The sequence below is a fragment of the Vigna unguiculata genome, chromosome 5 (assembly GCF_004118075.2).
Source record: "Vigna unguiculata cultivar IT97K-499-35 chromosome 5, ASM411807v1, whole genome shotgun sequence".
NCBI classification, from domain to species: domain Eukaryota; kingdom Viridiplantae; phylum Streptophyta; class Magnoliopsida; order Fabales; family Fabaceae; genus Vigna; species Vigna unguiculata.
In genome coordinates this window covers 18507640-18514768 of record NC_040283.1, presented here as the reverse complement: position 1 = coordinate 18514768, position 7129 = coordinate 18507640, and the positions used below count along the sequence as shown (strand labels likewise).

Below are 7129 nucleotides of genomic sequence, written 5' to 3'. Positions count from 1 at the left end.
AGAAGACACATACCTTCTTACAAAAATAGGGAGATTACGGACAATATCCATAGGCTCCAACAAAGGAACATGAGTGTGGAAGAATATAGGCAAAATATGGAACTCTATATGATGAGGGCAAGCATTAGGGAAGGAGAGGAAACAACCATTTCTAGGTTTTTAAGTGGACTCAATCTTGACATTAAAGACAAAGTGGAAATGTTGTCATGCCAAGACTTAAATGATTTGGTACAAATTTGCACCAAGGTGGAGTAACAACATTTGAGAAAAGGTTTTAAAGATCACCACTCAAGCTCATGTGTGAAGAGAAGACTACAAAAGGGAGGGTAAGCAAGTGTTAGAAGAAGAACCCCCTAAGAACCTAGGAAAGGAGAAAAACCAAGAGAAATCAAGGGAAGGAACATCATCACACGCCCACACTAGAGACATTAAGTGTTTTACGTATTAAGGGAGAGGTCATATCTCATCCTAATGCCCTTCCAAGAGGACCATAATCCTAAGGGGTGTCAATTCCTATAGTAGTCAAGATGAAGAGAGCTCTAGTTAAAGTGCGGATGAAATTAAGAACAAAAGTGAGGATGTCTACCCTTGTAATGGGGATCTTCTTACGATAAGAAGAACTCTCCACAATCAACATAGTCACCAAGAACTAACCGAAAGAGAGAAAATCTTTCACACAAAATGTAAAGTTTTAGAAAACACATGCTCTCTCATTGTGGATAGTGGCTCATATTGCAATTGTTGTAGGACAAGGTTGGTTGAAAAGTTAGCTTTTCCTACCTTGCCTCATCCTAACCCTTATAAACTTCAATGGATTAATGATGATGAAGGCATGATAGTTAATCAACAAGTGGAAGTTATGTTTTCCATAGGGAATTTTGAAGATAGTGTGCTATGTGACATAATACCTATGGAAGCTTGTCACATATCTTGTTGGGAAAGCCTTGGTTTTTTGAAAGAGAAACCATACACCATGGTCATACTAATGAGATAACATTCACCCACCAAGAGAGAAAAATTGTACTTCATCCTTAATCAATATCAGCCTAAGAGGCTTTCAGCATAGCAATTGACCAACCCATTTTCTTTATTTTGTCTTTAAATACCTGAATAAAAGTTTTGGGCCTTATATATATGGGCTATTACTTTCGTGATTATCTTTAATTTCTTATTATTGTGTATGGGCTAGAAACATATGAAGCTTGATGCCACGGACCAAACCCCAAATTCCAGCAGCCCAACCTTCAATACCAAAATAATCTTCTATTTGTGCCTTAATGTAAATGGGGCGCTTCTCCCTAAACCCTAAACCCCAAAATTTACTATTGTACCCTTATTTAATATTCAGGTGAAAGTGGGTAGGGACGCAATAAATGAAATTTACTGCGTCGCCAACTTCTCTGCACCCCAAACCTTTACGAAACGGATTACGTAAGCTGTTTCGCGAAAAAAGTTCAAATTTATGGGAAACGGAATACAAATTCCGTTTCATAAAATTGTGAAACGGATTTTGTAATCCGTTTCAAAAACATTTGAAATATTTTTTTTAAAACGGATTACAGAATCCGTTTCACAATTTTATGAAACGGAATTCGTATTCCGTTTCCCATAAATTTTAAATTTTTTCGCCAAACGGATTACATAATCCGTTTCTTAAAGATGTGAAACGGAATATGTGTTCACTGTCCGTGTGTCACTGTGGAAGTGGAACTTTTGAGTTTTCTTCAAACGTAAGCCCCTCACTCTGTAACGAGAAAACATTCGGTGAAACCAACAACTGGTGCACCATGCACTCAAACTCACGGAAACCCCACCTACATCAACTACTGCATAAGCACACACCCATTGCAGGCTTGATATGTATACGTGAGAGAGAAATAGAAAAGGAAGACAGTTTAGGTAGAATGAATGAGTTAGGTAGACAAAGTATAAGGTAACCATTGGTCAAACCTAGGAATTCTCCGGATGGAAACAGCACTGACTGGGGTCTCTGTTTCAGCTCTTACAGTAAGAAGGTTCTTTACCTAGAAAATTGAGTGGTAAAATGTTGTTAGCAGTTAGTTCCAGAAAAAATTTTTTTAAGCATTTCGGATTCACTGTGCGTAAAAACTCACTAGTAAGAGGCCAATTATATTTTTGGGGTTTCCACTGTATACAGGAACACGACTATGGCCTCGTGAAAGAATTTTCCCAATTGCTTCCCTGTGATTAAGCAGAAAGAAAAATCTTACTTCAGCTCAAAATATATGTAGGCCAAATGACAGGTAATGAGGCATAAGAAGGAAAGGTAACTAGGTGTTTTAAAGAAAATCAATTACCTTAACTTACTAAACGGTGCACTAGAAGTTAACCCGACTTTCAATTGAAAATTAACCCCACACTAACTACTCTACTAAAAGGATAGCCTTTTTTAATTAGTCCAAAGAAATAAGGAATGTGATATCCCTGAATCAGCAATAAATACAAATATATATCATATGCATAAGAACATCAAGTGATAAATATAGCAGCACTTGATACTTAAGCGCAGGAATTAACTGAATATCTACTAATTAATGTTACTTGTAACATCATTAATTAAGTAATATAAACCTTTTTCCAATTCACTATATAATATATAAAATAATTAGTCAATGCCTCATTCAAAATTGAAGGGAAATTAAAAATTTAAAAAGGACCCTAGGGTGAAATGAAATGCAGTGCAATGCATTTGATGAAGTTCCATTTTGTTCCTTCCTAATTTAAACAACCAAACAATGGAACATAATATCATTCCATTTCCTCTCACTTCATACCATTCATTTTCATCAATTCAAACACAATCATTGGTATTAACAGTCAATTACATTCTGTTCTCTCTCTATATATAAGTGTATGCGCAGTTATTAGTTAATAACACAAAAATACCACAGCACATTCCAGACAGCAGATAATTTTCTGTCGTACTGGAGAGCTGCAACATATCTTGCTTTTACAAATTCATTCATTGATTTACAGCAAAATAAAAAGAATGAGAAAAATATTCATGCATACAATTCAAATACACGAGTTTAGTTTAATAATAGACCAATAAAGTGAGGCGAAACTGTGTCAAGTAAGTGAAATCAAGTAATGCACATTCCACAATACTTTTTGAAACACAAACAAAAACACAGAAAGTGATCAGAAACTACCTGGGTTATTTGCCCTGAATCTGATTGCTGCCCATCCACCATTGGGTACCCCAATGGTGTTTCTCTCAACTGGGTCAACAAGATTAAAGGCTAATGGATCCTTCTCTGGGTCAAAGTTCCCTAGCCCCTGCCCTACGACAAATAAATTGTAGCCATGCAAATGAAAGGGGTGATTTTCAGGAGCTATCATTGCAGTGCCCTGGAGAATAATTTGAACGGTTGAACCGAAATTCAATCTGTACAGTCTTATGCCATTATTGGTCTGAATATTTGCCGTTTGAGTACCAGTATAATTAAAAACAATAGGGGGGTATGCAGGGAAATCATCTGTGAAAACACCCCTGACGTTGTAGTAATGTGCTTCAAGAAGTGATGTCGGCAACAAAAAGGTGATGTTGTTAATAGCAGACACAAGCCTGCTCCTAGTGAGACATGTGTCGCATGGGTTAAGGCCAACGGTTATGGCAAAGAAAAGGGAGTGGTCAACGGTTAATGGAACTCTTGCAGGGTATTCTTTGGAGTTAAGGCTTTGTAGGGAGGGAGTCAATGAAGTGAGTTGTTAAAGGAGTTGCATTCAGAGCAGGAATGGTGGTTAGAGTTGTTGTGGGATAAGGTGGTGTGGTTTTGTAGCGAAGTGTAGCAATGGAAGTAACGTTGTCAAAGCCTATGGGGGCATCCATGAATGGAGTAACTGCACTTAAGTACTTTCCAACACCTTTGTCAGCAGACAATAAAACATCGGTGGTTTGGCCAGGACTTATGAATATTGTGTCTGTCTGAACAGGAAATGGATTGTGTGTTACGTTTCAGCAGTCTGGGAGACGGCTTCCACGATCCATTTCAGCTAAAATCAAAAATTAAAAAGGAAAACGGATTGTGTGTTCCGTTTCAGCTTTCTGGGAAATGGATTCCACAATCCGTTTCGTTAAAAAAAAAACCAAAACGGAGTTTGTATTCCGTTTCAGTTTTCTGGAAAACGGAATCCACAATCCGTTTCGTTAAAAAAAGAAAAACGGAGTTTGTATTCCGTTTCACGCCTGTTCGAAACGAATTTGGATAATCGTTTCTATGAGGGTGTATGCTTTTGGGGGTGCAAGGAATCTGATTCTTTGCTTTATTGGGGTGCGTTTTGGGGATGCAAAGGGTGAGGGTGTATGCTTTTGGGGTCCAGAGGTGCGGTGAGAAAGAGAGACTCAATTACTCTTAATTTTTACCATGGGCAAATATGGAAATAAATTTGATTTTGGGGGTACAGGAGATATTATTGGAGGTGTAGGGAGAAGCCCCCATATAAATGAGGTTGCAGCCCATTTCCAAGCCTGCTCCACGTGCACATCTTCAGCATTTGGATCACTAATATTTCTCGGGGACTTCTCCCTACACCTCCAATAATCTCTCCTGTACCCCCAAAATCAAATATATTTTCATTTTTGTCCATGGTAAAAATTAAAAGTTACTAACTCTCTCTTTTTTTACCGCATACCCTATGCACCCCAAAACCATACACCCTCTGCACCCCCAAAATGCACCTCAATAAAGCAATGAAAGGAATCAGATTCCCTCACCCCCAACGGAAGAATCTTTGACCTAGCTGTGTGAAGCTTTTTTTTTTTCGTAGCAAGCATCCTTTTTTTTTCACCGAAACGGAGCAGAAGGCTGAAACGGAACATACAATCCGTTTCTTTTTTTTTTTACTGAAACGGATTCTGGAATCCGTCTCGTAGAAGGCTGAAACGGAATATAGAATCTGTTTTGGTGTTTTTTTTTTGTTTTTCACCAAAATGGAGTGTGAAATCCGTTTCGGTGTGTGTTTTGCATATTCCTTTTGTTTTCATGCCTGTGACTTTCGATCACCTCACGTGGCCTCCATCCCCTTCCATTCGCTAACCCCACCCACCAAACCATATCACCGCTCATCACTTTTTCACCCTACATTCTTCCATGTTATTTAAATCTACATACAAAATTAACCAACTACCTACTTCTATGAACCTTCAGATTTCATTTATCTAAACAGAACACTGCCTGACAATACTTTGGGAAAACAGTTTTGATTTGGGCAATACTTGCATGAAACTACATGTTCACCATAATAACCATCTCTCCTTTGAGTGTGAAATCCGTTTTAGCGTGAAAAATTAGACATTTTTGAGAAACGGAATACGAATTCCGTTTAGTAAAATAGGGAAACAGAATTTGAAATCCCTTTTTTTTACCGATTAACTGGCAGAGCACTTGAGAAGGTGACAAGTTGAAAACAAACTCTTCAAACTCTTCCTATTATTATATGTAAAATGGAATGGATAATAACGTGAACCTATTAATGCATGACAATAAACAGACCTCTTGATCCATCAAACTATTTTTCTTCTTCAAATTTAAGTATTCCTTATTAAATTTTACCCGCATGTCTATAAATAGTGACACTTATTTGAGGCACACAAATGGAGGGAGGGAGGGGAAACTTTAATTCAATTATTATTGAAATATACACTAGTTGTATGCCTTTTGTAAGTCAATGCTTATCAAGCCTTTCAAGCATTATTATTTTAATTATTCCTCCACCTCACTGTTGCTAACCTTCCTTCTCACTCTCCTATTTAACCTTAATTTCTTTTTATCCTGAAGTCTATCGTGTGATGCTTTGTAAACAATTTTATGTTTCCTTCTACATGCAGGAAATTTCAGTTTTTTTGAGAGGTTAGTGGCAAAGTATGGTGGGGCTGCAGCTATGTATTTTGTGTCAAAGAAATTGAAGAAGAGACACAACATCACTGATGAGCGAGCAACACTGTATGGAGTGGGGTTTAAAAGGGTGCAAAGAGTAAGGTTTAAAAGTAACGGGTAGGGGTGTAATTTTGTTATGAATGGAGGGCAGAAGTTGGTGGACAGCAGGAAACACTAGCTTTCCATTGCCATGTTAAGAACCAAGATTCTTGAGCCACTTTTGCTTGGATTTTAATTGCAAAAAAATTTAAAATCTATAGGAAACGGAATACAAATTCCGTTTCATAAAATTGTAAAACGAATTCTGTAATCCATTTCAAAAAAAAAATTCAAATTTTTTTGAAGCGGATTACAGAATCCGTTTCACAATTTTATGAAACGGAATTCGTATTCCGTTTCCTATAAATTTTAATTTTTTTTCGCGAAACAGCTTACGTAATCCGTTTCATAAATGTTTGAAACGGATGCCAGGATGCGTTTCATGAAAGATTCCGTATTGTTTTTTTGGAACGGAACGTGGAAGCTGTTTCATAGTTTCCGAAACGGAATACGAATTCCGTTTCACATCATAAACAGAAAAACAAAAAAAGGTAAGCTAAACGGAGAATGAAGCATAGAAAAATTAAAATTCAGGGACCACACGAGAATCAAACAGAGAATGAGAGTGAGAAAATTTTAAATGAAATAGTATCGTTTTGGGGGTGCAGAGAGTGCAGAGAAGTTGGCGACGCAGTAAAATTTACTGCGTTCCTACCCATTTTCATCTATATGTTAAATAAGGGTATAATAGTAAATTTTAGAGGTACAAAAAAACCGTTGGAGGTGCAGGGAGAAGCGCCCATATTTCTCCACGTCTTGGGCCCTTGAATCTAGCAGCCTAACATGCAAATTCAACAAGGGTAAATCAGTACAAGTATTGGTTCTATTCCTTTCACGCAAGCAATGTGGAACGTTCCAAACTGATCCAACGTGCACCTTTTGTTTGGGTTGAGACCATCCTACAACCCAATTCATTCTTTTGGAGCATGGAGGCTATTCTGCATCATTTGTTTTAGCTTCAGTGTTCGCTGCCAACATGCCACATTTTAATTTAATGCCAAAAGTTTACGTACAAAACTTTACCTACGGAATTTAGCGTAGAAAATAAATATTATAAAAACTATATAAAAAATATTTAAAAAAATATTATCTATGAAAATAGTTCGTATTAAATTATAGAATCTTTTTAT

At 37.1% G+C, this 7129-nt stretch overlaps 1 pseudogene; it reads right to left on the bottom strand.

Annotated features, from left to right (window-relative positions):
- Positions 1-3162: 3162 nt before the first annotated feature.
- Positions 3163-5053, bottom strand: LOC114184432 (annotated as a pseudogene).
- Positions 5054-7129: the final 2076 nt, after the last annotated feature.